Raw genomic sequence first — 22,404 nt, forward strand, 5'->3', positions numbered from 1 at the left:
CTTGCAAAACACAGCCCTGAATAGTGTTTTGGCAGTGGCTTATCAAAAACTGCCCAACGGTACAACTCAGTAATTGTGAAACACTTTTTTTTTCCTCTGATGTTTAGCATCATACTTGATCATTGATACCCAGTTCATTTTTGCTGTGGCAAAAACAATTGAGTTTTCTCTCTTTAAATTCACAGAGAACTTGCAACTCACTTTAATATTGACTCCAACACTTAATTTTACATTTTACATGTCCAAGTCTTGAATTATTTTCTTAATAGTTAAATTAGCAGCGAAATCCAGCCACTGAAGAATCCTGAACAGAACCTAAGGAGTCACTAAATTACTAGTTCTGTTTAGATATTGAACTAATAGATATTGAACCCTACTTGTAGTCAATTTATTACTGAAAAATGTTATTTTACTACTTCTGAAAAAGCCTCCGGTATTTGGGCATAAACTGTCCTAGCTATTTAGATACAAGAGTATTCCTAAAGACAGTTGTAAGGCTAACTTGGTAGCATGTGGCTGGGAGTAACTGCTCGGCTCCGTCTGCTACCTTGTATCTCATCTCCCTTTTCAGTTATGCTTATATTTGTCGGGTGACTTTGTTAGGGTGTTAATCCTAGAAACAGAGTGCTGTATGGGCAATTTGAGATTTTGATTCTTTTTTTTAATTGGCCTGATAACAGTGTAGCTATAGTTATTGCTACAGGTAAGAGGATGTGCAGAATTTCTGTGCTTCAGCCTCAGCAGCATGAAGCAATTCATTTCAGAAGCTACACTTAGAAAAAGCACAGAACTAGTATATTTCCCACTTGACTTCAGTGGGAATCTTTTCTCCCTGAAAAAAGACACAGTATTTTGTTGCCTAATATTAAAAAAAATGCACTTCATTTTTGTTAGAGATACTGAAAGTTGGAATAGATGTCACAGGACAGCAGGCAGAAGGAAACATTTATGAAGGGTGTTACCCTGATTTACAGGCAAGTGGATTTTCAGGTGTTACGACCATCAGCATAAAACAACAACCCATTTGAAAATGATCATAAAGGAAGAGACAACAGGTATGTTGAGGAAAGCAGTCAAATTTACGGGATGCAGTTGTGCTAATCTAAAGGCAGCTACATCCTTTTGTTCAGGAGTAACTACAGTTCTCTCAGTGTCATCTCAGAAGATGATTGAATGAAGTTTGTGCCTGATACTGACAGGACTAATGGCAAAAGAGGCAAGCAACATATTTTTAAATGATAGTACAGTAAGCGGAAGCGGACCTGCTCGTGTAGTAATGCTCTATTAATTAAGATCATCAGGAGGCATTAGGAAGGAGAAGTAGAAGAGCCGGAAATGTTTAAAAAAATTATTCAAGGTATTATTTATGAGCTCTATTTCTAGGACTGCAGCTAGTCTGGTACCTCTCTCAAAAATAAATGATGGGGACTGATGCTGCATAATGGGACAATTTACAAATAGAAATGAAAGAAATGTTTATAATTTTGACCTTAGTGACTCCAGTAAGATCAGTCCTTTAATGTTTTAATATTGTTTCACAGTTTGTGCTGTTAAATCAAAAGGTTATCTATAATACATCTGGCACTATTAATGCAAAGGATCAGGGGTATTCAACAGAATTTATTCATTATTAATATAGATAATAAAGGATCATTTATGAGGCTACAGATGAGATTTTTATCATCAAAAGCTTAAAAAGGGAAATTTATTTTCGCTCCAGGACAAAGATGAAAAGAGTCAGTAATGGGAAATGTAAGAGTCAACACAAAACTGTCAAATTCATTCTTTTCCTGAAGACAGCTAGAACTTGATAGCAACAGATTAAAAACAAAAAATAAAATTAAATGTTTTTGCTGTAAAACCTTTTTATTGACAGGGAGGTGCTTTCAGTGCCAGTGTGGTTTGCTCTGGTTTTGTCCTTTAGCAAGACAGTTCTCAATGCTTTTCCCTCATGCAGCTGTGTTTTTCAATATCTTATAAGAAGACGTAGAGTGGGAGAATGTATCATTGTCTCAAAAATTTCTGGAAGCTGTTTGAAATTGAACTTGACAAGAGTGAAAGTCAGCTGTAGGGACTCTGCACTGCTGGGTGCAGACATCACACATATATTTTGTGGTTTAGGAATGTAACTCTGTGCTATATGATAGTATAACTACAATTAGAAGTAGAAGGATGTGCACATGAAACAGAAGTAACAACAAGAGTAAAATACCGATTTTTTTTTGCTGTCTTGTAATTGCCGGTATTTACAGAGGGAGAATGAACCCCTAGTGCAACCAAGGGTGCTTGTAAAGTGGCAGACCTTGATTTATCAAAGCTGGTTGAGACTTCTTAAGATCACTGGACCCATAATATTTGTTGAGACTGCCCCCTGCCTTACCAAGACTGCAGTCACACAGTGAAGTATCGCCTGTATGAATGGTGAATGCCAGGATATTCAGAGTTAAGGCTAAAACTCTCTCCTTGTTTCACCTATCAGTGTTATCTAGGGCAGTTGCTTGAATCAGCTTCTAGGGTTCTCAGAACATTCAATTATCTTGTTTCCCATATGATCTGCAATACCCAAGGGTGGATTTGGAATTTGATGAAGTTGTTTCTGATCTGAGGGTATGGACTGACCAGTCTGCTTGAGATGACCTCAAATCCTCACTAGGAACAGCAGTAGTAGTAAAATAGAAAGAGATGCATTGGAAAATTAATTTCATTACTTAGATACTGTCCTTGCATTGTCTAGAGTTTGGGTACAGTTCTGAAAATCCTCATTTACAGTCCCCTTTCCCCTTATTTTCTTTGGCTTTTTTTCCTGTCAGAAAAAGTCCACATTGCCTTTGCTATATGTGGGATTTTACAGAAATAGTTTAGGTTTTTCTCATTCAAGCAGATGAAACCTGGCAGGCAATATAGAAATGAGCCAAGAGCAAATTAGAGTTATATGATCTCAAGGTTTTCTTGAGAAGTTTCTGCTTTTTTGTCCATAATTTCATTGAAAAAAAAAATTATATTCTAAGGACCTGGAAAAAAAGCCCTTTCTGAAACTTGATCCAATAGAGAAAAACCTACAGGGTTGTATCTGGATGTGAAAAATTGAATCCTTTTTCCCTTCTCTCCAAACTGAATATGCTTTGAATATTTTGGATTTGAAACTGTGAATAACACTTGAATATAAGATAAATATTTTATAAGCAAATAAATTAATTTTCCCTGAAGGTGGAGAATGGGGAATCGTCCCTGGATGGGCTTGAGAACTCAGATTCTTCATCACATGTCAGAATTTGTTGTGAAACGATGTATCATAGAGGGTCAATGAGAAACAGTGCAGAGCACAGTGGGAATTTCTATGTCAAACTTTCTTTCTTTTAGTTGCCATTCCAGCCTCTAACTCAAGCATGATGACAGGTAAGTCCTGACTAATCTAACTGAGCTTAATAAGTTATCTCCCCAAATGTCCGTTTCAACCTTCTGCAGATATTACTGTTATCACAAAGAGTTAGCAGGATTTAATGTGCATGTGCCTCGCTCCGCTGCTTTCCTGCACACAACTTCCACTGAACGAAATTACTGGTCTTTGTGAGAAAGCAGCTGTAGGGTGACCGTTCTTCTGTTCTGCTGGGACCTGTCATCCTGGTGTAATAAATAGCTAGGTGCAGCAGCATCGTAAATCCCTCTAGCTGTCTGCTAAGTGAAGTTACGTAAAACCCTGTTGAGTAAATCCCAGGCAACATTAGCCTAAGTACCATCACTCGAGTAGACCACAATACCTGGACAGGCTTTTCTTGAAATCAGTGGAAAGAACAGTCCACACAGAACCATGGATGGGTTTTGGACCATAATAATAAAGAAACAAACCAAAAAAATAACCTTGCAGAGGCTAGGTTTGCTCATTACACAGATTTTTAAGCCTCACACAACCTCCTTGTAAAACCTTGTTTGGATTTCCTTCAACATATGACATAGGAGAAAAAGACTACAATAAACTTTTAGCTGCAGGACAGCCCATGTATTGCAGATGAGTTTTAACTTTTGATTATCCATCAGAGTTTATATTGAAGAGAGAGCATTTTGAATATCAAGTTAATTTACATATTTTGTCCAGTTTTATAAATTCTTTCTCCTTTCCTTGTGTCTCTAACAGGAATTGTTTAATGTATTATATAATACATAATTCTGCCAACAAACAACTATATATCTAATTAAAGAAATCAGCTTAGCAAAACCTGTAGTCACTCCTGGATGCTGTCAGACTTCTGTGAAGATGCACTGATGACCTTAAGGCTGCAGAAGACTTGAGAGGGCATCAGGAAAACAAAGAAGCAAAGCAGCTGGTAAGTTTGAAAGCAATGTGGGCTATTTTTTAGCTGGGCAATGCCCTATATTTCAATCACAAAAGATTAAATCCTATGTGACATGCAATACAGATGCCAAGGTCTTTTCTATCAGAGAAGCTTCTTAAAATTCATGAGAAGCAATCAGAAAGACTTTAGATGTGTAGAAAGTGAGGAGAAAGTGATTGATACATTAGACAAATACATACCTGCCCAAGTCATTAACATGAGGGAGGGAGGAAGGATACCATGGTTAATGCACAGAGAAAATGCGGTATATAGAAATATCTCTGAAAGCGTTCAGCTAATTAAAGGCCTGGAACAGGAAAGTATTACTCACATGGGTAGTCAAAATGGTAATTAAACCACCGCTGTAAGGACAACTCATGAGTAAGGGTTTGCTGTCAAGGCCTGAATGAAGTAAATGCATGAAAAGCCTGCACTGATGATTAAATCCTGTGCTTGTTAAAATGTAATAATTCCAGTGACAAGGAAGAGATTTGATTAGTGTGCTTGGACAGGAAGACATTAGTATGGTGGAGTGATTTATAGTACAGAGCAGCACAAAATTTTCAGATTTTTTTGTGCATGTTCAAACAGAATCCAAGGGTATTTTTTTCAGTGATTATGATCTTGTGCAATTAAAAGCATTCATTAATTTTACTAAAGTAGACAGGTACTTCTATTGGGTTTTAGTAAAAAAAAATACTTTTTTCACTTTTAAATGTTGGTTTGGTGGCATTTATTTTTACATATTAAACAAAGAGCAAAAATATCTTTGCTCTTGAATAATATAGATATTCCATGCAGATAGGTGGCATAAGATCTGTGTCAGTTATTTCTTGTGCTGCAGACTGCAAAGAATAATAGTACCTGTTAAGTGGGCGTATGTTGTGAAATATCAAATATAGTCCACTGAAATCAATGAGAATCTTTCTGCTAATGTGGTGGACTTTAGACCAAGCCAACAGACCTATTAGCTCTTCACAGAATACTTTTCTTATACATTTAAAAGCAAATTAATAAGGATTTACTCTGTTCTGGTGTGACTGAGAATAAGCAACAGAGCTACACTACAAGCCTTCTGTGACCGGTTATATTGTGCTCTGGTGCTTTGCGCAGCAAGTCATTTTCTCAGCTAATACAAATCTGTATACTTCCATAGTTTTGAATGAAGATGTGATGATTAATACCAGATGAGGGTCAGGGTCTGCTGTATTCTTGGAAACTAATCTCTACTGTTGCTTCTACTGATGAGCCACTTTTTCCCAGTGCTCTTACTCTGTGCCCATTTGCTAACAAGCATGAAACCTTTGCCTAGGAGTCTAGGGGCCCTGCAACACTACTTTGAAGTGTAAGTAACGATTGTGGCCCTGTAATCATCCATGAGACTGCATCATGAGCACTGTGGCTAGTTTTAGTCTTCCCACTACAAGAAAGACGTTGATATACTGACACGAGTCCAATGGAGGACCAACAAGATGGCCAGAGGTGGAATCACATGATACATGAAGAGTGGCTGAGGAAAGTGAGTCATTTCACTTGGAAAAAGGAGGTTTTGGGGGAGATCTTATTACTGTTTTCTACCACCCAAGAAAGCATAAGGACAGTAGGAGCCAGTCTCTTTTCGAAGGTTCATAGTGAAAGGATTATGGGCAGTGGGCCCAAGCTGCAGTAACAAAATCTCTGATTAGATATTAGGAAACAAATTTTCACACTGAGAGCAGTCAAATATTGGAACACATTATCAGAGAGGTTGCACACTTTCCATCCTTGGAGGTATTCTGAATTTGCCAGGCCAAGGCTCTGAGCAACTAGTTGGATCTGCTTTGGGCTGGGGTTGAACCATCTTACCCCAGAGGTCTCTTCCAACCTAAATTATTCTATGGTTCTGTGTAAGTACTTTTCATCTCACAAGCAGAGATCTGTTACAACTGAAATTTTCACACCATTTTCGTATATTATCATGCATTGAAATAACAACAGATGTTTATCTGGTGGGTTTCACTAGATTCAAGTTCTATTTAACTTTTCTTTACTGTATTTTCTTCTCAAGAGTTGTTAGTGTTGTAATTAAGTGTTGTTATTAATTTTGTATTGTACCATAAGCAATAAAGTTTTCAAATAATAAATTATTGAGAGTATAAGATGTGCATTGCTAACTGTTGTGTATTTTTCTCAAGCACAAAAGCGATTCAAACAGAATATGTAGTGTACAAAACAAAGTGAATTTAAAAAGATTTGGAATTAAGTGCTCTGGAGTTTAAAAATACTAGAATCAATATGACTTGAGCAGAATGAAAATTAAAGCCATAATCATGTTCATCTGAAAGGGAGATGAAATTCAGTGTAGGCACATGTCACTGGCACATGGGGAAACAACCATCCCAGATTTGTATATGAAATGGTGTGCTCTAGGTTGCTCATTACCTCTCAGGAACCAGATATTATGACAACAAAATCAGTATTTACATGAAAACACCAAAACAGTTCCCAAATATTCAAGGAAAGAAACCAAACAGCTTTAAGAAAAAAAGCAGACATGAAACCAGAAAATATCAATAGATGTCTGCAGGTCTGTATCTTGAATACTGTGTGGAGATCTGGTCTGTATCGTCTGTACTTTCAAAAGCATCCAGCCGAGCCAGAGGGTCTGCAGAGGAGGACAACGAAAGTGATCACTTATGGGATAGAAGGGCTGTACAAGGAATGTTAATGGTCTGGTTCATTTGCCTGCACAATCATCCAAGTATCCAACAACAGCTGAGGTATCTTTAAAAATCCAATATATTCACACATTGCTGGTAGATGTAATAAAGAACTTGCTGTGTATGACCTTTTGTGGTGGCAGCTAGGGTATGTGTACTAGGATATTTCAGGTTTCATTAGAAGCCAGTGTGGGGGTTCTAGCCCAAGATCATTGATCCAGGAGCTCTGTTCAAGCTCAGGACAATCCCTTCTTGAAGTACATCATAGATGTACCTCTCTCCAGTCCTGTCTGGGCTTGTCTCCTGCATGAACCTCACACTTACATTTGTAGCCTTATTTTCAGTTCCACCTCCGGCTCCATCTGCTGATTCTGACTGCAACCCCCTAGTAGGACCCTGGCTGGACCCTGGACCTGAATCATGGCCTTGGGCTTGTCTGGGACTCTTGATGAACACCCTGGCCTACCCATCCCACCGTCCAGCCCTATGGGACTCCACCCTGGTTGGTGAGCGCATTGCCTGGGCTGTGGTCATCCTCATCTCCCAGCTCATTCCTTGCTGTGGACCATCCCTGCTCTTGCTGCTCCCCAACAATACCTTTTTCTCCACAAGGATAGCCAAGCAACGGAGCAGGTTGCCCGGAGAGCTTGTGCAGTCTTCTTCCTCAAAGCTTTTCCAGAACAGACTGAATGAGGCCCTGATTAGCCTGCCCTTACCCTGCTTTGAGGGAAAGGTTGGTCTAGACAGTGTCCTGGGAGTTCCTCTAGCCTGATTTGTCCTATTAGTGCAGATTGGATAGAAGCTGATTGTTCACTTCATCTTCCGATACAAGAACTATTGGGGTATCAAAGGAATTGGAACAAAATCAAAACAAGGGAAAGAGGGTTTTTCATAGAACCTCTTGCTGTGGGATAGCATGGAAGCTTGAGGTTTACATGGAGTCAAGGACTGGGCAAGCTCATGGAGGAGGAATCTGGTGAGGATTTCATTAACAGAAACCACCTCTGACTCTGGAAGTCCCAGAGTTGCAAATCTGCAGAAACCTGAAGGATATTCAAGTCTGCTATTGTTTTATACTTACTTTATTCTTCTCCTAACATATCTACTGTTTGTTGCTATCAGAAATAGGCTATTAGGTTAGATGAATTTTTGATCTGACTCAGTACAGCTGTTCTTTTGGTCTCTTCTCCTTTTCTGGTATATGTTGAGAGAATTGGAGCTCTTGGCTAGCGAATGCCCAGCTTTCTGGGAGTGGTGCACGTGCACCTTGGTCAATGCATAGGGCTGCTTAATGCAGTCAGGCTCTTCAGAGACTTCAGCTGTCAAAATCTTTCCAATTCTTGACAGCAGACTTCGCAGAGGGTTTATAGAGATTCGAGATTTGATCAAATTTGTGCTAGGGGCATATATCTGGTATCTCCTTCCCACTTGCAAACTTTGGCACTAGAGCATAAAATGTGGGGCATGTTATCAACGGGTAACTGAAAGATTCTTTTATTAGAGACCGAAACCCACATTTTCTCTCAAAAACATCTAGTCCTTTTTGCTTTAAAATGAGTGAGACACAGATGCTTGCCCTGAAAAAAATATTTCACTCCAATTAGTTAATCAATTTATTAAAGAGGTGATGAGCAAATGAAAAATAAGGTCTCATACTGTAAAGTGTTGGACAGGTTTAATGTTAGATGTCACATGTATACAACCCCTCTGTATTCTACTGGCTTCTAAACCAGACAAGTTAGTGTGGACTCCAGGGCTCACAAACTGTGAAATAATGCAGTTTAAATCCCATGTAGTTTAGGAAGCAAGATACAGAACTGGACTGAGGCACTGGGGTGAGGGAGCTGCTGAGGAAGAAAGAAGAAAAATAAAGAAAACAGGCTTATAAGCTCATGCTGATGGTGACTATCCAATAACTTGAATCATGGACAGTTTCAGCTACACCTGGCAGATGCACACAGAGATACTCCCATGTTAGTTCCACACAATAATTTCCTGGGGGCTGGCGTTGAGAGGAGGTTGTTCACTTTGTGAACACTCTGAACCCATTTTTTTCGGTCTACGTGCTGTTGAGAGGTTGAACACTTTGTAGGCTAGCCCAGAGCCAGAAAATATGAACCAGCTCTGCCACGTAGCATACCTGGTCTGACCAGTCCAGGCCCCACAGGTTCACGTTCCCCCAGCCTACCAACCCGGCAACAGGAGGTGGAGCAACGCGCAAAGGCCGCAGTTTTTGCAGCCACGTGACATGACACAGTGTCGCAGGGAACCAGGCTTTGTTACAACTGCAAATTGTGGAACTGTTTGCTGCTGATACACCTCAGCAGGGTCCTGGAGTCTAGGGTTAAGTCCTCGGCTCTGTGAGAGGGATTCTGCATTTATAGCGTGCAAGAATGTTAATAATAAAATTCTCTTACCGCTTCTCTTTGTACTGCCAAGCTAATTTTTGGTGGGAGCTATTTCTTAATGGATATTAATGTAGTGTAGATCACATCGTGATTATGATTTCACATAAGGCTTTTATATAAAACAGAAGTGCAAGTCACTACAGAAATGCAAATGTGACTACATGATGCAAATAATATGCTTTGGGTAGGTGAGAAGGTGGCAAATAAAATATCCACATCTGATATTATTTATTCAAACATTTTCCATTGGGAAATACCTCTTGATGTGCAGTCACTGTGGCCTAACCTAGCCTGTTCCCTGGGAAATAGTAAAACAAATGTTGCTCCAATTAGGTTCATGTAGGCAAACGGGTTGCTCAACCCAGAACGGTTACAAACTAACGGTTTATAAGGGAAAAAAACCAACCTCCTGGAGAAATGAATACTTTTTCTTATTTATACTTTGGGTTTTGATTCTGATGACAGGTAAAACAAGAAATGATTTTGTAACTCACAGTAGTCCCTTACTGTGGTATATAGAACATTAATGAGAAAAACAATCATTCACTTAGTTCAGTTCTCTTTTCTTTCTACCTCTGGATCCCAATTTCCATTTTCAAAGAACCTCCTTTTGGTGCACAGACCAAAAAGTATTTGGACAAATTACACCAGACTGCAATAAATCTTTGTCACAGAGAAAGCATTCAAAGCACAATGAAGTGAGAAATATGTTAAAACTGGTATATCCAATGTGTCCATGTGCATTCCTGAGATATATGTCTATATATTTTTTATTATTAATACTAATAAAGGCAGGGCACGGGTGCAGCAGGCCTTAGTTTCTGTCTTTGGGGACTTTCATCTTTAATATAGTCTCTTAAAAATACATGCATTGCTACATTTTTCATTACCCTTAATTTTTTCATCAATCACGTTAATTTATACAGGGGGCACTTAATAATAGCTAATTAACACTTATGACTTTTTAAATTAAAAGACCTTTGGAGAGACTACTGCTGATTGCGAAAAGGTTTTTGTTCCTCCCATTAAAAAGAGAAAGAAAGAGAGACTGAAGATCTGGCTCGGGCATATGAGGGGAACTTCTCTCTTGCTTCACCGATCACACAACAAATGAAAACAGCAAAGGCCTGCACAAAGGCAATGCTGCTATTAGCCTACACTCCTGAAAGGTGCCATTATTTTAACTGATTATTAAGCAGCATATATATTATTCAGAGTGACCTTTAAATAGCTGAAAATTAAATTATAATTTACTGGGGAGATATCTAAAGCCATGTAGCTATTATTAAAAAAAAAAAAAGACCATGAGCTCATACAATCCCCTGAAAAATGTATTTTTATTATTATCAAATGCAGTGAAGAGAGAAAAAGCACTGAGTTCTGACAAGAGGGCTTTCATGGATATAAATAATATTTTTTAATAAAACCCCTGTTCTTACAATGAGAACTTGCCTATGTTTAATTTTTGACTGTGTTCACTTTTGGATATATCAGGGAGCTGTTGGGATTCACACCACTTTCCCTCTCTAGTGATGACAGTATGATTCCTTCCTTTAAAAAAAAAAAAAAGCCTTTCTCATCATTCAGTATATGTGCTAAACGCTTTGAGTGTTTTCTAAATATCTATGATCTGGCCATATAACTGAGTTTTAAAGCAGTAGTGCGGGATTTTTGTTGGGTTTTTTTGGTTGTTATATTATCACTATTCTAACATTTATTAATATAATAATAATTTAAGGCTAGTATTGTTGTTGTATCTGTTATTGTTATTATTATTATTATTAGATGCCACCAGTAGGTGTCCCCATTTCCTGCCAGACTCCTCAGCATCTGTAACATCTGTAAGGTCCTACATCATTCTGGTGATGAAGGAGGGAATCCAGTTTAGAAGGACAATATTCCACACCTGGAGTAACCTCTAACTACCTCCTCTGCAAATAGCCTCCGTTCAGCTGCTCCGGGGCCTGAGGGAAGGCTGTGCAACGTGCCCAATGCTTCCTCCCACGATCACCCAAGGCCATGATGCTCCTGCTCTTTGTCAATAAGAATATACAGCTGCTGGTAACAATTGCTGTTTATGGATATGTTTTCCGGATAATATGAAGGCAGGCTCATGCAGTGTGAAAAGACCAACATCCTTCCTCTTTCAGAGCTGCTCACTCTTTTTTTAGGTACATAGCAATGTGCCACCTTGGCAACAGCATTCTGTAGTCCCCATCTCTTGTTAAGGCCTGTTTCACAGGGTCTGCCTGTCATGAATTTAAATCACATGGGGTAGTTTTTTGCCACACATCAGACTCAATAAAAATCAAATCCACAAACATACTGATGAGATGGATTCAAAAATCCAAGTGCATTAATGAACTTGACTGAACGTAACAGTCTCTGCTTAATAACCTTCTGTGAATAGTTTTGGGGGATCATTTCAGCAGTTAAATACAACCACACAAGACCTTACAGTATCAGATATCAAAGTCCACATGTAGAGTCAGTCTACAGCATTGAACATCATAAATTGGCAGGAACAATTAAGAAAATAAAAAAACGCAGCCATCCTGGATATACATCACTTGCTTCACAAAATCAGTAAAATAGTTATCTTTTTTAACTGGAAATGGGAGAACAACTGAATTTCAAATTGAAATAGCTTTTTCACTCAGGATATATCTACTTTCACTTTCAAATGAGCGCATTGCTTCCACAAAAGAGACTTGTCTTGTCTTCTGAAAGAGTACAGTGGAATTGATGACAACCAAAATCTTCTTTGTTGAAAAAGTTATTAGAAAATAGTTTAAATATTCAATATTGAATCTTAGGGTAATTTCCACCGCATTCCATTAAATTATGTAGCAAAGTCTGTAACAAAAATCATAAATATAAATGGAACAACAGAGTAGCTTCTTTTTCATTATCACAACAAACTTCATCACAGTCTTCCAATCCACAATCATCTTATTGTTAAACATGGAAATGGTCTTGCTGATTCTGTAGGACTATTTGTGGGTTTAAACTAAAAGTACAGCCAGGGCTGATTTTATCTCTAATTCTTGAAGAACACAAAGCCTTTAAAAGTCAAGTTGTCTGGCTCATAAATAGCTGAAACAGGCAGTGATACATTTTGTTGATGAAACATAGTTTATAATTACGGTACAAATATAGGAGATATGTGCACATTCTGAGAGAATGCATAGATACAGCATTTTGAATAAATTCAGTTTTTAATGACTTATTTACCCACTTTGAACAGAAGGGTTGACTCTAACAGGATTCACCACAAAAGACACATTAAAACAACATTAGAAAAAAAGATTTTTAGACTAACCAATATTGCTGTATGTTTTCCCATTTCTCTGAAGCCCATAGAACTCAGCTTGCACATGGTAAACATTTTTCTGCCACATGACTTACAGCTCTTCCAGATGCCCGTGATGTTGCTCAAAGAAGCAAAGTGATGTTGTCAAAAAGATGTTACTCTTTGTAATCACCTGAATAGAAAGTCAAAATGAAACAGCATGTCATATTACATGAGAGTCACGCAGGTGAAGCTGAGTAGGCTGGCAGTGACTGAAGGATGAAGGACTTGGTAGGGTCTTGTTCTACCATTGTTTTTCTGTTTTTTTCCAGAGAACTTTGGATGAAGTCATGTGGGCTGACCATCCTAGCTAATCGTGCTAGGTGTGATACTCACCGCTGGAACAATAACAAATGTACTTTTCAGCCCTTTTTGAAGACACTTTCTTGTGACTCTCTTAACTTTTTCTCTGCAGGGTGACAGCTCCGAACTGGAGGAAGAAGCCAGCCCACAGGGGTGGCAGTCCTGAACGCTGTATGCTTGTTCTGCCTTTCAGTGACAATTTTCTGCAGTAGAGAAACACTAAGCCACCAAACCACATACAGGAAAACTGGTCTCAGATCTCAAGACAGTCTTAGAGCTGGGGCAGCAGGAGTTAGCAGCAGTGTTATCAGAGGCAATGTTTGTCAGCATGGCTGTGTGGTGGGACTTGAAATGCAGTAAGGACATTGCTCACCTCTCATCAGAGGAAGGCCAGCTCATATCAGGAATCAAAGCAGTATGAAGGAAGGAAGAAACTCATTCAAGGGGGTAGCAAGGCAGTGCAGTATGGCTTTGAAATTGTTTAACATCCTGATGAACTGGAGAAGGATTTACATATAAACGATGTCATACAAGCATATTCTCCATAATGCTTTGCCAGTAACCACCTCAGCATTATTCATTTTGATATCGCCCCACGCTGTGAAAACATGCGTGAACCGCAAGACTGTCACTGTGTTCTAAAGGGTAGAAAAAATAATTATAAATAAAACCAAAAAGCAAATACTCATTATTATATATTGGCAATTTACTTGATAATGGCCCACATAGTTACAACCAACATCCCTCATGTTAGAATTTCATGCTACAAGTGCCTTCACAGTTTAAAATAAAACTGCTGTGGAATAACGTGTTGAATTACCAAATATTTGAATAATAATAATTAAAAAGGAATTTGAAAAAGCTAAGCTTCAATTTACAACGATTTTCAACTGAATACAGAAATTTTAAAATATTTCTCACTCTGTGATCCACATTTCCAGAAGGTTCCTGGTTTTTTCTCTCCCTACCAGCAGGCAAACATTTCAGGCAAACATTTTTGTATCGTTATCAGTAACAGTACCAGTGACTCGTACTTATTTTACTCTCTCAGAAGACCTCAGATTCTCTGCAGAGTGTAGTGTATGAAATCCTGATCCTGTGAAAAACGATAGGCAGTGGAAACACCATCTCTAAAATCAGGAGTAGAGACATATGCTTAATCCCTTGATTTTCTACTATGAGGAAGGTAGTAGCAATACCTCACATGACTTGACACAACAAAAATCAAAGGAAGCTGGAATTCATGGGAAGTGGTAGTGTGCTCTCAGAGAAGGGATTTTTTTCCTGTAGTATCTTCATAAGTAAACAGCAGAATCATTTTACCAGTTGATTCATCTCTCTACTTATTTATTCAACAATTTTAAATCATCATCCATTGTTTTTCATATGACAGCAATAGAAATGGTGAACCCCCTGGTGGATATCATGAAGTTTTTGGCAGTCTTCCCTTTTTTGGATTAAATCTCTTCTTTGGTTCCTTCTGGGAAGTGGATGGATGTTTAAGGTTCAGAGTGGGTAGATAGTTAAGGTTCAGGGGCTTAGACTACGTGTGTGACTCAAAGTAGAGTTTCTCAGAAAGCTGGGACTGTTTTCCCTGGAGAAAACATCTGTTTGATCTCTGCTGGAAGACTGCCCACTGTGAGATCCTCTTAACTGAAGATGTCCCCAGCATTTATATGCTGCTTCTGGGACTTTGTGAACTGCCTTGTCCCCAGGGAGCACTGCTACCACAGCAGTGCATGTATCAGAACTGGAACTTTGATGTAAATGGGGCTGAATCTCTTAATTGCTTTAAAAGTCTTTGTGATTTGCATTGTCCCAGAGGACATGCAGTTATAGTGGTTCAAAGATCATACCATGCTTTGATGTTGCAGGGCTGGATTCATTATTGCTTGAAATTGTAAGAACAAAGCTTTACATGGACACTGGAAATTAGCTGGGAGCCAGTGCAGGGATGTGATCCAGGCAATTTCCTTCTCCAAGCTTAATGAGCCCTAGAAGACCCCAGCACTTTCTTGGTATGCAGACGTTTGGTTTTGGCAGGTGGGGACATAATGCTTTGGCCAGTTCTTTGCATGTTGCCTGAGCTCAGCTATAGCCAGCTGCTTCATCATGGAGCTAGCTCCCTGGAGATGTTTGGACATTTTATAAATGCTGGGCTTGCGTATCGCTAGTGGTTTGTCTGTGGAAAAAATGGCATATGGCCCATTAACCAGAGTGCGTAGCTGCTGTTGTGGACAAATGGGCTCCCAAACTTAATAGGTACTGCTAGATACCCCAAATTACAGCGGTTTATATTAGACTGTCAGGCTCTGTGTTCCATGGAAAACTGTATGGGACATAGGTCTTGCCCTGTATTGCTTACTGTTGCTTACCTGTTGCTTCTCTGAATCATTGTCAGCCTGGTTTGCAAAGTATCAGGCTAACAGCCTGTGAACAAGTGAGACTTGCTGCACACGTGAGGTAGCCTCTCTGCCCATCCATCAGCTGTCAATTTGGAACTGCCAAAGTCTCCATTCAGCTCTGTGCTTAGGGTCTCCAAAATTTTTTAAGATAGCTTTGGTCATGGACCAATCCTTGCAACTTCAGAGCTCAAGCCCCCTTGTTCAGAAATTGTGCTCAGACTTCAGAGCCTGAAATTTTAGCATATGTGCAAATTTGAGTGGACCAGGAAAACCAAGTCTATTACCTCTCTAAGATAAAGTCCATTCATTATACTGCATACAGAGCTCACATATATCTAAGGAAGAAATCAGATTAATTTTGTAGCCTGCAAAGAAATAATATAAAAATACATACATAGGATGGAAAAACAGGTGAAATAATAACAGTAATGAAATCAATACTGCTAATAATAGTAATTAACAATTCCTTTCCGTTTTCTAGACTGGGCAAGGAAGAGTTAAAACAGTTTGTACCAATTATTGACTACAAGATCTGCAAATGATTGCATAAAATTTCCAAAATATGCCTGCAAGCTTCTATTATTGATGTTGTGCCCCAGGACATGCACATATGGATTTAATTGTCTAAAGTGTTTTATTAATTAAATTGCTATGATTTACCTCTCCCATGTTAGCATTTACAGTTTATGAAACAGCTCGTAATTAGGAAATGACTATACTGATGTTGCTTGTTTACTTTGCAAGCAATACATAATGGTGCCACATTCCTCTTTTAAACCCACCCTCCCAGGCTACCTTTTTTCTAGCCCGATTAATAGGCAACTGCTGCTGGTGCGTTAAATTGCTTTTCGGGCATGTGTGTGTGGGAAGATAACTGCTAGGGTTACTGCTGCGGTTGAAGTGCACCACAGCATCCCTCGTCCTAGACTGGGAGCTTCATCCAGAGCTCACTGAATTTAATGGACATCTTATTCATATTGGTGTGTTTTGGATCTGTCCCAACAAGCAAAAATGGGGATTTTTTTTTTCCCTAAATAGAGTATCATGGTGATTGTTGAACACCCAAAATATTGTAGCCAGGCAAATATTACTTTATTCTCATGTAAAAGGTTTTGCATTTTCTGTACTGGCTCTCAGAAAGATTTTCTAGAATACTTATGAATAAATGCCCTGAAGTTGTGCACAACTGGACTTATTCAAATGAAAGAAAGTGTGTAAGTTTTATGCAGAATATTTGCCAATGACTAGATAGTTATTACTGCATTAAAAGGTTACTTAGCCAATCTAAATAATAAACCATTTCGGCCAAAAAGTTAGTGTTATTAAATCTATAATTAAATAATATAATCTCAAAGTTTGCACATTTTTTTGCTTATTTGCAGAATGCGGACACCATATGCGTGACCCATATGTATATGTGGAGTAAGAGAGAGAAGAAAGGAGTGTTACTATAGCAGGCAGTTGGACTAGATAATCATTGTAGGTTCCTTCCAATTGACATTTCTATTCCATTCTGTTCTATTCTGTTCTATTCCATTCTATTCTATTCTATTCCATTCCATTCTACTCTATTCTATGCCATTCTATTCTATTCTATTCTATTCTATTCTATTCTATTCTATTCTATTCTATTCTAATTCTATTCCATGATATATCTTAAGACCAGAATGGAAGAGAACGTCCTCTTGAGTAAAATATAGCACAAAACATCACTCGGTAATTCCTATAAATATTCTTATTTTGCTTCCATTCTGCTGCATTTCACACTGGGAGAAGATCTTACACAGGCATGGCCTTTTGCACTCCCAAAATTCCAGAGCTTTACAATGTTTGCTGATGCCCATCAACTCGGTACTCTGCTCTCCCCAGATTCTTACTGAGTTCAGTAAAGTGTAGGGATGGGCGCAATGCAGTTGACAGCATCGACTCGACTCAACTACCCTTTGCGCTGGCTTGCTTGTGATGCAAGCTAAAACCTCCCGGCATCTTTCGTTGAAAACTGTGGTTTTTTTAAAAAGAAAAAAGTTACAAGAATTTTGCAAAGGAAAGAAGATGATATGTAGGTTGTGAATCAAGACTTAAGATGTTCAGATGGCAACTGGTATTTTCTTCTGAAAGAATGACTTTACCCCTCCCTATGAAACAATATCCGGACCTGCTTAAGACTTTGTTTTGCTAGGCTAGCAACACAGGATATGACTGCATCATGCCACATCTTGGCTTTGCCTGCCAACGTAACACTTAATAGATGCCTTTTACTAACCAACAAAAGATAAAGCAATCTTTGGGCTAGCTATTATAATTGGTCTCAGCAGCCTTAGACTGTTAAGTGGTTTTGGTAAAACATAAAGTCGTCTTACAAAGGATTGCTGCCCTTGTGGCTTATTGAGCATTTGATGTGTAGTGAGTTATATTTCAAAGTGGTAAATTAATAATGGATCTCTCTACATGTGAAAGTTCTTTGGGGAGAGATCATTAAATGGGATTTACTGACACTGTTGTATTGACTTTGATTCCGTTTGATGAATGAGTGAGGTCATTTCCATCTTCAGTCTGGTTGATAAGTTGCTTTCTTCCTCCTTCTTTGCTTTCTGTGTAATAGGAATGGAAAATTGCTGCAATGAAGCAGTGCAATACAGGATAGCCAAAATCAGGTAAAAAAGGAACTTTCAGATAAAGCCTTATTTAATGCTTTTGAACAGGTCTTTTTTTTTTTTTTTTTTCCAAAAATCTTCATCAAAGCACTTTTGCTTAGTCCTGTGAAACCTGCTAGGCAGGCAGCACCTTTGAAAACCAAATCCTTTCTCTAAGTGCAAAAAAACTGAGAATGCTGACCAAAATACCACCCTTTCCTCAGAGCAGACTCTCATGTGACGCAAATATTCTTTATTCCAGGCTGAGCTTTTCAAACATTAATATCTTAAGCTGATGTTGTTTTACTATTTTAAGTACACTAGTACTCTTACTACTACATTCACAGTTAAGGAAATAAAAAGTAATTTCATAGGAGTCAGGGTGGTTCCTCCTGCATAAAACCAGTGAATATGAGAAAAAAAAAAGCCTATCCTTTTCCTGCTGTTTTGAAAGTGGCAGTGGACTAAAGAAGAATACGAACATACCCTAGACTTGCCCATCCTTAGGAAATGTAACAATGGTGTCTTCTATCCTTCTAATACACTTTCAGGAGTACCCAAGCCACCCTGTTTAACTGTTACCTGTTGAAACCTTTATTCCTCTTTGATTGATAGAGAGTGACAGGAAGGTGATTTGGAGAAGCCTGATCTGGGTCTAGGTCTTTGCTATGGAGCCCAGGAAAGCTTGACTGCATCCTGAGCTGGGTACAGACCATGCTCTGTGCCAGCTCTAAACTTTATTCTGGGTGAAAATCAGCTGTGCATCTCTGTTTGATGCTCTGGTTTTCCTAAGGGGGAAACACATGAATGAAGGCCAAAGAGTCCTACCACATCTCACATTGGTCCTTACACACAGCCACCACGCCCCTTGGAGGAATCCCTTTCTCCCCAGCAGCTGCAGTGGGAGCCTGGAAAGATATATGGGAAAGCTCAGCTTCACTGTCTCGGAGTGGCAGAATTTGCTTTCCCCACAGCTGGGAAGCTTTGAGTGGGTGCTGCCTAAACCATGCCACAGGCTGTACTGTTTCTGAATGCTAATGCACAAAGTCACCTTCTTTGCCATCCTATGCGTGCTTCAGGCATCCCACACCTTCACAAGGTGATTTCATTAGTATTCCAATTAAAAGCCTGTGAAGAAATATCTCTGTTGCTCTTTTCCTTGTAAATGCTGTAAGTTTGGTTTGCAACTGGAATTTTGAAGCTGGTCTCTGTGCAATTAAAATCCCAATTACACTGCTTTTCAGTTTCATTTTGTCATTCACTCCTTGATAAACTCCTTCACTGTACCTAACAAAAAAAAAAAAAAAAGAAAAAAGAAAAAAGAAAAAAAAAAGAAAGAACTAATCAGAATAAAAAAGAAATGCATAAAATCCTCAAAGATACAATCTAACCTTTATAGGAGTCAGAAAACCACTTAGTACCAGCACCTGGTATAATGTTTAGCTCCATTAGAGCACCAGCAGTATATCTACTATAGTAATGGCTTTACCTCCTCATAACATTAATTGATTGAATTCAAAATTGCAACATCAGTGTCAGCATGCAGTCTTCAAATCCCTGCCATGATTTTCAGTGTGTGTGTACAGAGCACTTCTGGCTGGAGCAGCAGGTGGACAGCCCCTGGCTGGCGCAGAGCTCTGCTCAATCGCTGCACTTGGCTGCTGGAAGCCCTGAAGTGTTTCCCCCTTACGGAACAGCTCACCTTTGCTATCATGGACAGTGCAACAAGCAGCCAGCACTGAACATGGGTAATGCCGCTGTGCACTCCTGTGCTTTGTTGCAGCTGTTGGCTTCTAAACTAAAAATCACAGAGGAAGGTTAATGATGTATGAAAAGAAGACTGTTTTTAAAGGCATGCATACAAATCTTGCCACCAAACAATGTTATTCAAGAATAAAATGTCATTTCCCGAGGGCTTGGTCCAAGGACCAAGAAAATCAAGAATAATGGTTTCTGCTGACTTCTTCAGGCTACGGATAAAGCTCTTTGGGCAAAATTTTCTTCTCCCATTCAGAACCCATGTCAGTGGCCTGTAGAATCCCTGATGAACAAAATATTCCTAAACTGTGCTTTGTAAGAAATCAGGAACATGAGTTTTTCCTATGCCTTTTCACATCTAAAATATACCTGAAGCTGTGAAGTAGTGCATGCCACTGTGGCCATAAGTGTGAGAAGAGCTAATCTGTCTATATGCAGGACTAGATCATCAGCAACGCTCATCTTGCACAGAAGGACCAAATTAACTTGCCAGAGCCATAAGATGAGTCCTCAGATGCCATCAGTCATAGCAGTCCTCTGGTGGTGTTAGGGCAGGGTGTGGTGGCTGTGGATCCATCCTATGGCTTCTAGTGGCCATTGGCACATTAGTCCATATTGACTTTGGGCTCTTTTCTAAGCTGTAGCAAAATGTAGCCATGTCAGATGACCAGAAACAGGAGCTGAGCCCTTTTTGCGAGCTTTCACTAGAAAATTTGGCCCCATAGATGCTTCTGCCAAGTAGCTGTGAAGAATAGCCTTAATAGTGAGATGGCAGTGCATGTGGAAGCCACACTTGGCACCCACGAAAAGACAAATTTATGTCATTTTCCTCTTCCATTTTATCTCTTGCGACAGTATTAAACGGCCTCAAGTGACATATTTTATGATGGCCTTTTTTTATTAAGTGCTAAGCAAAACCTGTATTTCTCCAGAGCACTCAGGGGCCACTAGTGTGAATTTGTCATTAACATGCTAAAGAGTTCTGCTCCAAGAATAGTGTGACCTGTTCGTTTGTATGTTAATAGAGCTCGTGTCTAGAAAGATTGGAAGGCAGCCTTCCACCAGGCACAGGCAGCTGCTGAGAACAACGCAAAGGGCTTTTGTGAAATCATAATCATAATAACAACAACAACAACAATAACTTGTATAGTTGTTATTTCCACTTGTATAGTGCCTTTCATTCAAACAACTCCAAACACCCTACAAATTAATACCCAGCAATTTTGGGAAGTAGTAGTATCCCCTACTGATCTGTCATAGGAACTGAGAGCGTGTAGACGAGGAAAGAGTGAGATTTGCCCTAGACTTCATGTGAAGACGATGAGAGAGCTGCAGATAGAGGCTGGAGTCCAAATTTGTGCTCCCCTGCAGCCTGACTATAAGGCAACATTGCTCTATACAGTGCAAAGAAGCACAGTGGGTTTAGAAGACCAAGAAAGAAATTTCTCAGTAATAAAATATCAGTATCAGTTATTATTTTTCAGTCTGGGTTCCTGAAATCATCTTCTGTACAAACAGAGAAATAAAACTGCCCTGCTTTTCAGTGACACTGAGCATCCACAGCTAAACCTCAGCTTAAATCTAAGCATCTCAGTATGAATTCAGCTCTCTGGCTGAAGGCATCTGGGTTTCAAACTGTTGGCAATTCAGCATCACAGGTAATTGAAACTATGTTCCTGGCTGTTATTTGGAATATGTTTGTGAGATGTTTGTGTTATGATTAAGGTGTAACATATCTGTATTAGAATCATAGAATCATCTTATAGGACCACGTTACGTTGCAAAGATGTACTGCTAACAGACAGAATGATGAGCTGAGCTCCTCATCCTGTGCGGCTGGTGAGGCTTCACCTGAGCCCAGGAGTGACAAAGGTCTGCAGAAGTACTGAGAAATTTTCCTCTCACCAACCCAGGAACCCAAATCCTTCTCTAAGTACAGACTGATCCCCACAGTGTGTGGTAGGAGCATCTCTCCCATCTAGCTTAGCCACTACAGGATTTAAATGCAGTCCTATCAGCTCTATTTAATACATTTGTAATAAATTCAAAAGGCTCACTGGAGAGAATGGAAAAGGCTGCCTCTGCCTCTGTCCTGCTTTCCTTGTCATCTGGGTAGAATAAAGGGGAAGGATGCAAAAATCAATTGCTTTTTCTCCCTGGGTCCAGATTTAAAAATATGCCTCCCCAGGAAAGCTGTGAATTCCATATTCCCAGCTCAGTATTTGTTCTAGGCAGTTTCTCATACCACACAAACAGTGTAAAAGGGCTGAAGTATATTTAGTAAGGCAGGTGAGGATAACAAAGTTCAACTTGTCCCCAGATTTGCAGTTTTGCAGATCAAGACATCTTTAATTCCCCTTGTCAGTCATTCATGTCAACTGATCAATAGAGCAAAGTGGGTGCATGTGTATAGTAGAAACAGTTACACCTTTAATCAGAGGGAGAGTATGTTGCTCAGCTCCGTACCCGTGTTTATTTGCACGTTTACTGCTGTGCTCATAGTGGGTGTAGAGCA

General features: G+C 39.2%; 1 long non-coding RNA gene across 1 annotated transcript; it reads left to right on the forward strand.

The window, feature by feature from the left end:
* Positions 1–4,007: 4,007 nt before the first annotated feature.
* LOC308061176 lies at positions 4,008–19,471 on the forward strand. The gene is made up of 2 exons (XR_013927113.1): positions 4,008–9,771; positions 9,804–19,471. It is a non-coding gene; the product is annotated as an uncharacterized lncRNA (long non-coding RNA).
* Positions 19,472–22,404: the final 2,933 nt, after the last annotated feature.

This window comes from Falco punctatus, assembly GCF_963210335.1.
Source record: "Falco punctatus genome assembly, chromosome: 3".
Lineage (NCBI taxonomy): Eukaryota > Metazoa > Chordata > Aves > Falconiformes > Falconidae > Falco > Falco punctatus.